This window comes from Ceratotherium simum, chromosome 4, assembly GCF_057802395.1.
Source record: "Ceratotherium simum simum isolate JZ-2026a chromosome 4, ASM5780239v1, whole genome shotgun sequence".
In the NCBI taxonomy this organism is placed as follows: domain Eukaryota; kingdom Metazoa; phylum Chordata; class Mammalia; order Perissodactyla; family Rhinocerotidae; genus Ceratotherium; species Ceratotherium simum.
In genome coordinates, this window is record NC_141903.1 from 83,857,355 (window position 1) to 83,873,914 (window position 16,560).

At 38.3% G+C, this 16,560-nt stretch overlaps 1 protein-coding gene across 2 annotated transcripts in view; it reads left to right on the forward strand.

Annotated features, from left to right (window-relative positions):
* TMEM167A (transmembrane protein 167A) overlaps positions 1-16,560 on the forward strand; it is a 77,486-nt gene that overhangs the window by 42,598 nt on the left and 18,328 nt on the right. The window lies entirely within an intron of this gene.

The window sequence follows — 16,560 nt, forward strand, 5'->3', positions numbered from 1 at the left end:
TTGTTTCCGTTGTTCCAAACTAAAATAACTATGCCAAACACAATCTTTTTGGAGAGCAGACCAAGGTTCAAGGACATGCAAATTATCCAGAGACTCTCACAATTATGCAGTATTACTTTATACCCATTTGAGAATCCAGGAAGGGCTCATTGTCAAGTGCCCCACCTAATAACATCCTCCAGAACAGGTGGCTGGAGGATAGAGAATGTCTGGTGAATGTTTCCCATCTTCTAACTAGGACAGGGACAACTAGATGAAGTCAAGCAACAGCTAAGTGGTGCTTTTAAACTGCAAAACTCCACAAGACATGACTCAAGGGGCACCTACTCTACTTATAACTCTAGTCATCATTATGCTTCTTATTTCTCAAGCACTTTGTGTATATTCAAGTTCTTTAATAATGAGAGAGTTCTTGGAAGAACCGTCAAAGTATCCAGATGTTTCTAGATAAGTCATAGGTCATCTTTCTACAATGAGAAGCAACATGTGAAAGGGAATCAAAGGATGCTTATAATTCCTGCCAGCTTGCCTTGACAATCCATCCACTCCCCTAAACAGCCTTTTGATATAACAGACTGGCAGAAATCATTTTATTCTGCCACACCAAAGGTTCATTAAATTAGTGGTAATTAAGATCATAGCAATGGTTTAATTACTTGTTCTTTTATCTCTTACTCCTGGGTATAACGCCTAATGAGGTATATCCCATAAGAGAAAAGAAGAAGGGAGAAAGATTTATGAAGATTTTCAATGGCTGCTTAAATCAAAGAATTTTATAAAGAACCTCAGTCACAGTTAACATTTGAGCACTCACAGTGCCAGGCACTGTGCTGGGGACTTCCAGTGCACTATTTCCTAGTCCTGGAAACCACCCAATGAGATAGGTGCTGTTATTATTCCACTTACAGATGAAAAAAATGAAGCTTAAGGAGGTTTAATTACTTATCCACAGTCACAGAGAGAGTGAATGCAGCAGAGTTTGCGTTGGAACCCATGTCTGTTGAACACCAAAGCTGTGTTCTCAAGTCTAATTCCAGCCTCCAGATCACCACTTCCAGTTATTTTCAAACTGTGACTCTCAAAGCCATAGATAATTCTTAGAGATTCCTCAAAGTCCCAGGAGGTCACAGAAGAGCCCAAACAGCATTTTGGGCTCCCCTTTGGGTAGCAAATCTTTCTGCATAAGACTTCATTTGAAGAAAGGGCTTCACTCTTAGAAAATGTTTGAAAACCACCAATCTAATCCACTTCTCTCATTTGACCTGAGGGACCAGAGTATTTCAAAGATGTAGTTAATAACTGGTCAATCTGAAGCAAGAATATAAGCATCCTGATCCTTCTCTATTTTTCTTTTCCATTGAGCTTGAGCTTATTCCAGATTACACTAATTCCATTCACTAGGATGATTTCAAATTCAGATAAGAGAAAACATAACTCTTAATCTTTTTATCAAAAAAAGGGACTAAATTGATTCAAATAACTGAATAGTCCTGAGTAATCCAATAGATTCAGGTGCAGCTTGATCCAGAAGAGTGATCTAGACCTATGAATAGGACTCCAGTTGTTCATATATAGTTTTCTCAGCTCTATTCTCCATATATTTGCTTTTGCCTGACCCTTCTTTCTTTCCTCATAGCATTAATGGCTGCAGCACCTCCAGAATTTGCCCCCTCACCATACAGTCCACAGCAAAAGAAAGTGTCTCTTCCTTAGTTCCTGATGAAGAGCAGGTAACCTCCTTTCCCATAATTCTCCAGCAAAAATCCTTTCACATTTCATTGGCCTGAATGAGGTCTAGTCCTCATTCCGAAACCAATGACTGTGACCAGGGGAAATCAGACGATCTCATCACCCAACTGACCCAAATCACAGGGCCACTACTAGTGAAGGGAAATAAGGTACCCAAAGGAAAATGGGTGTACACTTGCCAGAAGAAGGGGGACATCAATGCTGGAGACACAACTGATTCCTCTACATATGCCAAAGTATATGCTCTAAGAGAGGCTGAAGCCACAGCTCATAAGCTAGAATAAACGGGAGCAGCACTTTCTAAGAATGCCAGTTAGCAAGCAGGCTGCCTCACCAGTAATTCTCTCCTATCGGTGGCAAGTAAACTACTAGGCTCAGGCTGAGCCAGGGAGGAAGGTAGATGACTACGCCTCAGACCAGGCAGGGGAAAAGCACTTGGGTCTCCACAGAACAGGGATTGGCAAATTATGGCCCACAAGCCAAAAATGGCCCACAGCCTATTTCTATATGATCCACATGCTAAGAATGGTTTTTATGTTTTTAAATGATGAAAACATATATACATAAAAAATATTTCATGAGGTAAAAATTATATGAAATTCAAATATCAGTGTGCATAAATAAACTTTGGCCAAAACATAGCCACACTCATTTATCTGCATATTGTCCGGGGCTGCTTTTGAAACATGTACTGTCTGGTGCTTTATAGAAAAAGTTTGCCAACCCTGATATAGAATATTGATGCTCAAAGTATGATTTCCCGCTAGCAGCATCATTACTATCCGGAAACTCGTTAGCAATGCTAAGTCTTGGAGCCACCTCAGACTGTTGAATCAGAAACTCTGGGAATGGAGTCCAGCAATCTGTGTTTTTAACAAGCCATCTAGGTGACTCTGATGTAGGCAAAAGTTTGAGAACCACTGGAATAGAAGGATTTTAAGATGAAAAAGATCTAAAGTTGCAACCCCAACAAGAGGGGCTTTGTAGAGTGTTTTCTGCTGCAAGAGCACAAGGCAAAGAGCTTAATCATAATAAAAATAACAGTCCTAGAAATTGTAATGTTTATGGCAAACTTAAGATGTGTCAGACATTTTGCTTTACATTCATGATCTTATTAAAACCTCATATGAAGTCTATAAAGTAGTTACTATTATGATCCCAATTTTGTGGCTAAATAAATGGAGGCTTCACGAGATGAAATGACTGGTCACAGAGTTATGCTAGTAAGTGGTGGCTCCAGGCTGAAACCGAGATGGTTTGACACCAGGGTCAGACCTCTCCTAAACCTCTGAATCCTATAAGCTAGATAAATGGAAATGTTACTGAAAAAAGAGAGTGACACACGAATATCATCAGTTTTGAAATCAGCTGTATACATTTATACAAAGGAAGAGGCACTTACGACTCCATTCTCTTCTTGCCAGGGAGACTAGTTTCAACTAAACCAGACATGTAGCCTTTTCTTGAGTAGACCTAGAGGAAATACTACCGCCATGTGTGGCTACCTACTAAATCTATTTCTTTGTACATTTTACATAAATATAAAAGTAAGACTTCCCTCCCTTTCATTTTCGGATGACTAGGACTCTCTGATTTTTGCTTTACTAAAAAAATTTTCATTACTTTTGCTTTTGTTGTTTTCCATATAATTATCAGGATAGCTCACTTTGATCCACTTTTACACAACACAAGTTTTATTTTCTTTTTCTAGTTAGGAAGGCTGAGCAGGAAGGGGAGAATGCATGGGATGAGGGAGGTGGGGGTAAGATGAGGAGAAAACTAACACCAGGAGAAGTAGAAGTAGGAAAACCAAACAAAACAAGATTCTTGGTACTGCAGGATGTCAAATCTAGGCGAAAGACACCCAATACCAGTGATTTGACCTCTTTATATTGGAAAAACAAAACCATGTTGAGATGTGAGAGACACTTAAAAGGTACAATTTGAATTTTGAACAATGTTTTCCATATGGTGCACATGTCATCCATAATCTTTACAGGTTTCCAGTTCGCTCCTCAATGAAATTCACATTTCCGGTTTCAGTCCATAAAGACTAGAAATTGTAGCTCTGCACACCTTAAAAATGCATTGGGAAAATGTACAAAAGTTAATTTTTGATTATATTTTACATATAGGATAGAGATTTAATAAGAACCAGCATTGATTTCTGAAGAATGAAAATTGTCAGGTTAGTCTATCTGGCTACAATAAAGCAATTGACCTAGGGGACCATGAGCAAGTTAGAGAAAATTTTGCTTTGTGTTGCAAAGTTTCTGATTCTGTTCATTAAGTACACTGAACCAACAACTATATATGGAGAATGTCACACAATATTAGCTGACTATATGCAGATTGACCGTCAATTGATAGATTAGAAAAAATACAGCCTTATTAAGTATTTAGCAAGTTCTTGTAGACTTGAAGAATGAACTAGATTAATGATTTTTACTTTTCCTTGGGCCATAAATCTCTTAGGAAAGCTGATAAAACCTGAGGATGCTCTTTCTAGAAGTATGCACATACCTGTGAACAATTATGCTTATATATTCAGGAGGTTATGAACTCCAGGTTAAAAATTTCCAAACAATATGGGTTTTTGGGGTTTCTTCTGATTAAAAAATTAGATAATATGATTCCATTTTTTAAATCATCTGAATTAATATCAATTAGGATTAGCTGATAGTTTATCTCATAGCTTACCCACTGAACTCTGGAGGAGCAGGATATGTGGGTGACCTTGCTGGAGAGCCGTTGAAATCCACTTCCCCACGAACCTAACACTGATTTTCAGGATACTTTGCACTTTCAATTAATTGCAAATTTTTATATTTTTTTAGTTTCTTAAACAAAGGATGGTTGATTAAATGGTTAATTAATTAGTTGAGCTTAGTTTTCATGAGCTAAAGTGATACTGGATTTCTGATTGTAGCTTCAGAAGATGTGTTTTATAACCTTTATCCGTCATATCTGCAGTCCACAGAGATTGTAGCCCTCTAAAGTTATCAAACTTAGAACCTTTTTGTACTGTGCCACAGGACAAACTTGGCTCATCAAATACACTTCACATTAGTTGAGAGAAAAAGACAATAAACAACGTGACAATGATATTCAGAGGGATTTGGTTTATTTAGGGATGAATGGCATCCAGCGCGCTTGCTTGTGCTAATTGCCTAGTATTACAACTACTTTGGTTTCTGAAGGAGTGTTGTTTATTTTGTTGTTGCTTAATCTTCATTTTCCACATGAGGGGTTTTCCTTCAGAAATATTTTGAAAGGAAAAAAAAGGTGGTGGAAAAGTGTAGAGCCCATTTGGGAAATAAATGGTATAATTTATTTATAATATTTATAATAAATGGTATAATTATATATGACTAAAATAAATGAAGGCTTTCCTCCTTCCAACCCTGCTTCCTCCTAATGACTCTGATAACTGAAGTGTTGGGTTTTATTAAGTGGAGCAGAAGAGAACTCTCTGGAGATGAAAGCAGCTATTGAGATTCATACCTGCTGAAATCGAAGGAGTCTCCTCCCTTTTGTAGCTGACAGGCCCGTAATGAGCACATTTTGTAACTGGAGAGAAAGAAAAAGAAGATGAAAGAAAAATCTTTTGAAGACTAGAAAAAAAGGGAAAATCCCACTAATATAGTGAAACCCCTTAAATTGTTTTCCAAGGGACAGAAAACAGAATACTCTTTAAAGGTCCCATTGGCTGTTTGAATTAGTTTGGCTTTGAGAAGATAAATATTGTGTATGGGAATATAAGAATGTCTGCTAGAAACCACTTTCACACAGTGAACAAAGGAAGCATTCCCAAGATTATCTGATGTTCCCTGTTCCCTGTTCCCTGCAAATGTTGGCTTTCAAATACTTCAAGTGAAGGGGCTCTTTGTTAATTGGCTCAAGCATCCCTTAGGACTTCTGAGAGATTAAGACCACAGAATGCTTCAAGGTTCTTTCTTTCTTGAAAAAATATGCATACAGATTTAAAAAACATGGTGACTGCAATAGCGTTGTCATCTATTTTAAATTACAGAATGAACCTATCATTAGTATTGAAAAATTTTTCTGCAGCGTACCATATTAGCTCAATGTCTGTTAAATAACAATTTTATTTTTTCTTGTACCTTCAAAAAGAAAAAGTCTAATTGTAATAACATTTGCTCTCAAACCCAAATAGGTTCTGTGACTTTAAATGTAAATTACCAAACTGTTCCTGAGGCAAGTGAAAAGAAGGATTGCACCCATCATGCTGTTATTTAAAATGAATTTTAACCCCTTAGGCTGACAACACACACAAACCCAGATTGCCACAAACAGAAGCCAGGGGGTCTGTTGGAATAAAAGCTGCCATTTCCAATAAAACAGTGCTGCAATTATGCCACCGTGAACAGGACTTGGTGTTGAAATCACAGATCTGATCTAGATGAGATGGGGTGGGGGGTGAAAAACTGGAGAATATGAATGAAATTTTATGTTGGGTAGAGGTGATTTGAGGAGCTTTCCACGCCTGCGGCCGCAGCCGATGTTTCATACACCCCGCCTCCCCCACACGCTCCAATCCACTGATTATCTTTTGCTTGGGATGATTGATGACCCTTTGACTGCAGGGATCCACCCTGGGATCTAACAGGAAATGGTGGATTGTTTGTTTATTTTTTAATGAGAAAACCAATTGAGCCCCAGAATCCACATATTTAAAATTCGGTCCCATTTAGAAGCCACCCTACAAGTCACTGCTCTAAATCATGTCCTGCTTGTTATAATGCGTTTATTTAGAACTTTATACTTCATCTCTGGCTCTACAATTCTTTCAATGAATCATTCCCTGTATCTTCGTATTTGCGAATGGCTCGATTCTTCAACACTGTTAATGGTGCAGGCTAGTTCATAGTAGTGGCTTGTTAAGGGGACTGTGTCTCTGGCCATCACCAGTCCTGCTCTCTCTGAAATGTGGCTGGGTGCCCAGGGAATGAACTCGGAGAATCAAAGACTGGCACTTGGCAGGGGCCTCCGCTCTCGCAGCTGCTGAGTGCTCAATTATTACTGATGCGCTTCTCTGGCCGTGCACAGCAGGGCTGGCCTGACGGAGCACCGAGCCTCTCCTCTGGCCCTTCACACAGGACTTGGGTTTCAGAGCTGGAATAAAGGGGGCAAACTGAGCTGGCTTCTGCTCAAGACAGAGTGGTGAGCATGTGTGTCCTGCACAGATGCTGAAATGCAGTGAACCCATCTCCTGCCCTTCGTGTGCGGAAGAACATATGTAGACTCCCACCGTGAGCCCGATGTGATTGCTTGAGAAGCTTGGTGGGTTTGCGTAGATATATGAGTTGATCGAATTGAACTTCTGAGGCAAAGAAACACCGTTCAGACAGAGCTGTTAACAAAGCTTTCATGATGCTGAGGAAGAAGGGTCTCAGCGGAGACTTCAGCGAAAGGGTGAGGCAGTTTTTCTTCCTTCTGCTTAAAGCAAAAGAATCAACTCAATCAACCTTGCTTCACCAAGAGGTTTTTTAACCTGCAGTAGGTATCCTGTAGTCTTCCAGTACACTAGTTAAGGGTGTCTGGTGAATATGGTATTTGTAAAAGAGACAGGGAAGGTTCTAGAAAGAACGTAGGATCACGGAGCCCCCAGTCCAGGAACAATATGTCTGTAAGACTGCAAATAACTTGGGCTTTCTGTGGCTCCATTTTCTCATGTCTCCTGCATGTGTAGACACATAGATTGCTAGTCTTGGTCATTTCCTACAGTTTTAGAATGAATCTCCTGCAATGTCAGTGTAAATGCATGAATAGACAAATTAAAAATCATAACATAAATTGTAATTTTATACACATCTCGCACTCAATTCTACCCGTCAGAGTGGGGCAAACGCCACGCTGAACCCTCTTCCCTAAGGCTCTTACATGAAAAAAGAAAAAAACAGGGCTTTATCTCTTTTTTGGATAATTTCCTTCTAAGAGCCACTCAGAGCAGAAGGTCACGATAATTATTGGCAATTGATAATAGTGAAAACGTTAGTAAAATTTAGAAATTTTATGGTCAGCTGTACCTATGTTGCTTATGTAAAACTAAAAAATTGTGTTGTTTTTAGTTCTCTTTCTTCTCAAGATAATGTACGCAAGAAAGTAAAATTAAAAAACCAAATTTGTTCAAAATAAAAAAAACACACATTTTCCCCACATACCAGCTGAAACCTGTTCTCCACTCATCTTTAAAGAGGAAATTTACATTTAGTGAACCAAGACATCTCCTGTTAATTGTTCTCGTTGGTTGTCTGATAGACTCTGCTGTCCAAACAACAGATATGCTAACATTTCATTTTTTGACCAGTTGCTTTGCTGTAGTCTGGATACTGCCTTAAAATATTTTCATGCTTTTGAAAATGTTGTTCCAAATGGAATTTGAAAGAAGCTACATCTCCACTTCAAAGGCAAACCCATAAAAAAGCTGGTATTAGAAGTGTTCCATATAGTGGCACATATTTCATTACACATTTTAATTTTCTCACTGACAAATCCTTCAAGAAGTGGCTCTCCAACATTCCTTTTTATGTGTAATCTTCAAGAAAATAGGGGAGAAAAATCAAGAAAGCCTCTTGTCTCTGTAGGTGGTTTTTCATGGTGGCGAAAGTCATATCAGAGAAATTGCCTTAATATAGCACAATTCCAGCTCTTTGTGGTGGGAGCTGAGAAACCCACATGGAGTTTGTCACTTTCTGGGAGAGACTCTGTTTGCTTTTGGGAGATCCATTAACTCTTCCAGGCTCCTGAGATCTATTTGATCCAGTACTGTCCAAAAGAAATGTAATGCGAGCCACATATGTAATTTTAAATATTCTATTGGCCATACTAGAATAAGTAAAAAGAAACAAGTTAAATGAATTTTAATAATATATTTATGGGGCCGGCTCTGTGGCTTAGCGGTTAGGTGCGTGCGCTCTGATGCTGGCGGCCCGGGAGCGCCCGGAGGCACCACTTCTCCGTCCAACGCGAGGCCGAGTCCCGCGTACAGCAACTAGAAGGATGTGAACCTATGACATACAACTATCTACTGGGGCTTTGGGGGGAAAAAGCTGAATAAATAAAATCTTTAAAAAAAATAATAATAATATATTTAACTTAACTCACTACATCTAAAACATCATGTCAACGTACAAGCAGTATAAAAAATTATTAATGAAATATTTTGCGTTCTTTTTCTTGACATCAAGTCTTCAAAATGCAGTGTGTGTTTTGCGCTGACAGTCCATCTCAGTCTGGTCCAGCCACATTTCTAGTGCTCAGTAGTCACATGTGACTAATAGCTAGGGCGTTGGACAGAGCAGATTTAATCCATTGCTTTTTACCAGAACATGTAATGGTGCCTGAGGGACCACAAGGAATTGATGTGTCTCCAAACCACGAGCAGCTTATCACCTTTTGTTTTTACCAAATCTTTTTTTTAAAAAGCATTATAGCAAAATGCCTCTTTGATGCATTGAACCATATAATCATTCCTTCCTTCAGGATTTAGTGATTACTGCATACTGAGCTTGTCTCAAATAATACCTGATGTAACAACTTTGAAAGGTGAATAACTGAATTTCTGTTTATTGATGGGATCATGTATTTAGATTTCTTTTAATAAAGTTTTGTTTTATAATAGTTTTAAGTTTATAGAAAAATTTTGAAGATAGTACCGAGAGCTCCCGTATACCTCATTCCCAGTTTCTCCAAATTAATATCTTGCCTTAGTATGGTACATTTGTCACAATTAAGGAACCAATGTTGAGATATCATTATTAAGTAAAGTCCACACTTAGTTCGGATTTCCTTAGTTTTCTCCTAATGTCCTTTTTCTGTTCCAGGGTACCAGATTGCATTTAGTTGTTCTGTCTCCTTAGGCTTCTCTTGGCTGTGACAGTTTCTCAGACTTTCCTTGTTTTTAATAACCTTGACAGTTTGGAGAAGTACTGTCAGGCATTTTGTAGAATGGCTCTCAATTGGGATTTGACGTTTTTTCATGCTTAGACTGGGATTATGAGTTTTGGGGAGGAAGAGCACAGAGGTAAAGTGCCATTCTTGTCACATACTAACTGTGACTTATGACTGTGACGTTAACCTCGATCACTTGGTTGAGGTCGTGTTTGTCAGGTTTCTGCACTCCAAGGTACTCTTTTTTTTTTTTGCCCTTCACATAAAGTACTCTTGGGAAAGAGGTCACTGTGAGTAGTGCAAACTAAACCAGGAGGGAGTTTCGCTCCACCGCTTTGAGGGCCGAATATCCACAGAAATTATTTGGAATTCTCTTTGCGTGAGAGATTTGTCTATTTCCCCTTTATCCAGTCATGTTTTTTATACCAGCTTGGACTCGGGGATATTTATTTTATACTTTGGGTTATTATCCAAAGCAACTGTATTTACTCTGTTGCTCAAATCGTTTCGCCTTTGCCTGCGCCAATGGGATTGCTTTCAGTTGCCTCCTGTGTCTCTTTGACAGGCTCCCATCATTGTGGCCTTTTGGGGCTCTTTTTGTGTTGTTGTTGTGCTTTGTTTTGTTTTGGAGAACTTCCTTACTTTCTGGCACTACATATGAGGTGCTCAGGATCATCTTGTACATTTGCTGTTCTAGACCTAGCTAGAATCAGGTGTTTCTCCAAAGTGCCCTGATTCCTTTTATTAGAGAAGGTAAAAAAGCAAGATCTGAGTGCTAGGTGCTTAACATTTCATAGAGCATTGTGAGTAATTACTAATCAGGTTTCCCTGGAAAAAATGAGCAACGTATACTATCCTGAACAATTTTCCAAGTGACACATATTTACACATGGTAAAATTTGAAGAACATCTGAAATCTCTAGCCTAGTGCAATATTACCAAGGCATTCCTGTCAAAGGCACTCCAGGTGTAGGATAGAAAATGTACCCAAGTCAGACAAATTAAGACTTCTCGCAATCTTTGTGTGTGTGTGTATGTGTGTGTGTGTGTGTGAGTCAAAAACGAAATGTGGCAATCGATTAGAATTTAATGTCATTTATATTATATTATATTATGTTATATCATTATTTAATGCTACCTGAAAAAAAAGATTACCTCAGTGAAAGAGAAAAGAAAATGGGTTGGCCCAAGAGGAGATGAAAGATGAAAGACTATTGTCAAACAGAAAAAGGATTGAAATTATGCAATTGTGCTAGGGTGTGTGTCCACTAGGTTGTAAGGTTTTTAAAAATTATGTTTTTGAATTCTTGTTATAAGCATAATGCTTGGTATATAGCATACAAACACTTCTTAAACTACTGAAATGAATTATAATTATAATTTAAATGTTACTACATAATTTTATTATGAGCATGCAGTTTGATAAAATTCAAATAATCAAAAAAGAAATTTAAGAGGATATTTTTCTCTTTCTAAAAGAATAGAAACTCGCACTCAATAATATTATACTCTGGTCTATAAATTGCTAAATCCCTTATTCTGCTCTCCTTTCCCTCATCTGCCCCAGTACCACAAAATCATTAAAAGATTTTTTTCTAAGAAGTCCTGGAGTGGTCATTTTTTAAGGTAAAGTTAGACCGGCCAAGTGAATATTTCACTAAAATTTTCCACTGGGGCTGTTCTTGGAGTAAAGAAGGGAGGCATTCCTTCCAACTATGGAAGCACTAATGCAAACCAGTTCTGGTGTTGGGTTTGATTCGTCTGCTTCTAATTCAGTAGGGCAGTGACCTCCTTCTAGCTCTGTCCCATGCTGCTTTGGTAATCCTACTCTTCATTTTGGCCCCCCCAGTGTTTTCTACAGCCCGCTGCTCTCCCCACCCCCGCCTCTCTATCTATACCTGGGCAGTATCTTCAGCCTCACATACATCTTGTTCCCACTTGCACTTAACCCTTCAGATATTCCCATTAACTCTTCAGTGTTTGGTCAGTTTGGTCTGAGGAAGAGTGAATTTCACATCCCTGGTGTAATCCTGAGACCAGGATTTAAGCCTATACTATTTCATAGTCTTATTAAACTTTTGAAACAAAACCTAAAAAATGATGAATTGCTCAACTACGTGTGTTTAAGGTCCTAGATTAAACCTGTATTGGCAGTTCCACAATCTTACCAAACAGAGACTTTGAGAAAACTGTAGCCTGTGTTCTCAATTGTTCTCTCTCCCTAAACAATGTATTTGGATTAATATGCATCCTCTCTCAGTCTCTCTCTCTTTCTATCTCTCATCATAGAGTCATTTAATCCAAGCTTTCACCCAAACCAAGGATCTTTCTACAAAATCCCTAAGAGTTGACCTTTTACCAACTACTCAGACATCTTCATTGCCTGGAACTCACTTTTATGTGAGGCTTGCTGTTTCGTTTTTGGACAGGTCAGTTTGTGGAAAGCTGTCCTTTGTACTGAACTGAAATTTATCTTATCTGCACTATCACTCCTAGAATCAAAGGAGATACTATCTGCAGAAACTTTTTGAAACAACAAAGCACTGAATAAATATAAAATATAATAATAGCAATTCTACCATGTGTAGTTTGAAAATTTGACAAGCATACTGTCCTAGCCAAGTCACTGGAATAGATGAATATAAGAGTAGGGCAAGGAAGAGACCTTGCGCAGGTTTCTGAAGAACTCCCTCCAGTCTGACATTAATCCATTAATCAGTGTTCTTTAAACAGCTCTATTTAAGCAATGAAAGACAAGGACCAGGCTAAGCCAAGAGCTGGAAAATAGAAACAAAGCCAAAAGAGGAAGAAAACCAGGACCGAAGGACTAAGGCTGGCAAGGGCCAGAAGAACAGGAGGAGGTTGGTGTGGCTGAATTGTCTCTGCATGTTAGGACACTTCCTGACCTGCAGATGAGTAGAGGCAGTGGTTTCATTTCCTGCTTCTCTCCTCATGGTCCGAGACTGACTCACAGTACTTGAAAAATTGTTCCAATTCTGAGCCTACCAAATAAAAAACAGCACTAGTTTGGAAAAGACTCCCAGACGAAGGCCTGAGAAGATTCCCAGAATTACTCCAAAAACATCATTTCGGCAACAGTTCTTAAGGCTCTGTTGGGTGTGCTCAGCCTCCAAGCTGTGCTCTGGATGAACTACCCTGCCAGCAGTCCTGGACTTGGACGACAAAAGAGGGCAAGAACAGAGCAGAATCAGACCCCATGTCTGCAGTGTCCACTAGGCAAATTTGACAAGGACTCCCATATCCAAGCTTCCATCCAAGGTCAGAAATCACTGGAAAATGTGTCGCATTTCAAAGGCTGTAAATATCTTGATCCAAGTAGCACAGAACACTTGATACACATGAGGTGGCCTATGGGGGGAATTTCAGGCTCATAAAACTTATGAGGCAGTTCTCACAGAGGGTGAGAAATTGGTTCAATATATAACATAAATGATTGAATGTGAGTAACTTCTAGATCCTTTGGAATTGAAATTAGTACTATATATCACTTGGAACATAAATTCAGAGTTCATGGTAAGGTCTAGGATATGGCACATGACCTTACACCATGATAATTAGACCCTGTTCCCAGTGACCTTATATGCTTTTACAGAGACAGTCTCTAAATACTTTCTTAATCTCATCATAATCCTTTCATAAATGTTAGCTTTGATAGCAATCTTAACTTCTGGATAAGAGGCCTAAACTAACTAGAAAATTTCTATGTTGATTATTGTACTCACTACTGTTCAATGTAATGAATATAATATAAATCTATAAAGTCCTCTCAACCCAACCAAAAGTGAGGAACCTCCATATTGTTTTCCATAGTGGCTGCACCAATTTACATTCCCGCCAACAGTGAGCAAGGGTTTCCTTCTCTCCACATCCTCACCAACACTTGTTATCTTTATAGGCATTCTAACAGGTATTAGGTGATATGTCATTGTGGGTTTAATTTGCATTTCCATGATCATTAGTGATGTTGAACACTTTTTCATATGCCTGTTTGCAGTTTGTATGTCTTCTTTTGAAAAATGTCTCTTCAGGTCCTTTGTCCATTTTTAAATCAGGTTGTTTTCTTGCTATTGAGTTATTTGAGTCCCTTGTATGTTTTGGACGTTATCCCCTTATCAGGTACACGATTTGAAAATATTTTCTCCCATTCTGTAGGTTGTCTCTTCACTCTGTTTATTATTTCCTTTACTGGGCAGAAGCTTTTTAGTTTGATGCAATCCCATTTGTCTATTTCTGATTTTGTTGTCTGTGCATTTGGAGACATATTTTTAAAATCATTGCCCAGAACAATGTTAAGTAGCTTTTTCCCTATGTTTTCTTTCAGTAATTTTACAGTTTCAGGTCTTACATTTAAGTCTTTATCCGTTTTGAGTGGATTTTTGTATATGGTGTGAGATTAAGGGTCCAATTGCACTCTTCTACATGTGGATACGCAGTTTCCCCAATACCATTTATTGAAGAGAATGTCCTTTCCCCATTGTGCATTCTTGGCACCCTTGTCAAAGATCAGTTGACCATAAATGTGTAGATTTATTTCTGAAATCTCTATTCTGTTCCATTGACCTACATGTCTTTTTTTACGCCAGTACTGTATTATTTTGATTTCTAAAGCTTTGTGGTATATTTTGAAATTATGTAGTGTGATACCTCCAGCTTTATTCTTCTCCTTCAAGATTGCTTCGGCTATTCAGTGTTTTTGGTAGTTCTGTATGAATTTTAGGATTGTTTTTTCTATTTCTGTGAAAAATCCATTAGAATTTTTGGTAGGGATTGCATTGAATCTATAGATCACTTTGGGTAGTATGGACTTTTTAACAATATTAATTCTTCCAGTCCATGAACACAAGATATCTTTCCATCTTACACAATACAATTGTGTATTCTTCAATTTCTTTCATCAATGTTTTATAGTTTTCAGTGTACAGATCTTTCACCTCCCTGGTTAAATTTATTCCTGAGTATTTTATTGTTTTCAATGTTATTGTAAATGAGATGGTTTTTTTAATTTCTTTTTCAGATAGTTCATTTTTAGTGTATAGAAACACAACTGATTTTTGTATGTTGATTTTGTGTCCTACAACTTTACTGAACTTGTTTATTAGTTCTAATAGTTTTTTGGTGGAGTCTTTAGAGTTTTCTGTATCATCAGATGATCATGTCATCTGCAAACAGAGACAGTTTTATTTCTTCCTTTCCAATATGGGTGTTACTTTATTTCTTGTTCTGGCCTGATTGATCTGGTAGGACTTCCAGTACTATGTTGAATAGAAGTGGTGACAGTGAGCATCCTTGTCTTCTTCCTGATCTTAGAAGAAAAGCTTTCACATTTCCACTGTTGAGTATGATGTTAGCTGTGGACTTTTTGTAAATGATCTTTATTATGTTAAGGTAATTTCCTTCTATTCCTAGTTTGTTGAGGATTTTTATCATGAAAGGGCGTTGAATCTTACCATCTTGTTAGATGCTTTTTCTGCATGTATGGAGATAACTATATGATGTTTTATTAGGAGTTGTTGAATGCAAACTGAATGATACCATTTAGTGTACAGAAAAACTGATTCAGTGTACAATTTAAGAATTAAAATTTTAGACTAAAAATTAAGATCCACGCTTCATGACAAAACTTGACCACAATACTGAAGTGACAATCTATATGTCACATTCCAAGTCCCTTTTAACTATCTCCAGGATTTTTTTTAAACAATAGAAAATAGGGAGTGCTTAGTGATAATCTTCTTGGCTGAGTGAAAGCAAACTACTAGAATCAACTTGATCTCTGCCTGTTACTGCTGTCCAAGCACCCTCCACTGTAGCATGGATTTGGTACAAAAAGATGAACTTCTTCTTTTCTCATAATATAGAGCGTACCAGACGTCCACAATTGAACTAGCTACTTAAAATTACTTTCTGTGGAAGATGAAGTAAAGAAAAACCCTTCATCATATCCACTTTCTTGCAGCCTAACTTTTCTCTTCCTTTCAAATAAACCTCCCAAGAAGCTTGTCCTGAGCACCTAACACTCCTGAAGTACATTCATTGACTCCTAGAGACAGAATTGGAGGGCAGACCAGAAAGGTCACATAGTTCAGCCACCCCCACAAACACTCTCACTTCCCAGGTTCTTCTGGGTTATGTCACCTCCGTTAGCTCTCAATGGAATGAGACGTTTAAATTACAACGGCCCATTCAGAAACACACAGCAGCTGCCGATTTGAGTTGGCCTCAGTATTTGTGTTTGAGAGAGGGTCCTGGTTGTCTGGTTCACTCCAGAAAATTATTATAGATGATGCCGTTGGGTCATGTGACACATGGTTAAGAAAATAAACAACCCTCTTGATGACACATGACCTACAACTAAGAGGCTTTAGTTCACGTGATGAAACATTTGGCTCTGAGGAAATGTCACTGGCTTTGTGTTTCTTAGCCTGGAAAGCCAATTCATATTTTCATATTAAGCTGAATCTCAACTGTGTCAGCGTTGTGGTATCTCAATAGATGAGACCACTCAAAAGTTGCTTTCTGCTCAGGAAGAATAAAATACAAAAGCTTTTAAAATGAGAGACTTTAGGAGCCATCCTCTCTTCTTTCTGTGCTCTCCCTGGCTGCTGGGTTGCTGAGTCATAGCATTCAAAAAAAGAGAAGATGACAAAGATATTTGGGTGGTTAGACACAGAGGCAATTAAAATCCTGCTGGGTGGGCTCCCTTCCTGTAAGGCCTGGATGCTGATCTGGAAGATAACGGTGGATTCTCTTTGTGGTACCTACAAATATTCTAGAAAATGGAGTAAGTAGAGAATGTGAAGCCAGACTCATTAGAACAGACGGTCCACGGATTCTTAGTCTTCAAGTATTTTACACTCTTTGAAAGATCTCCAAGGT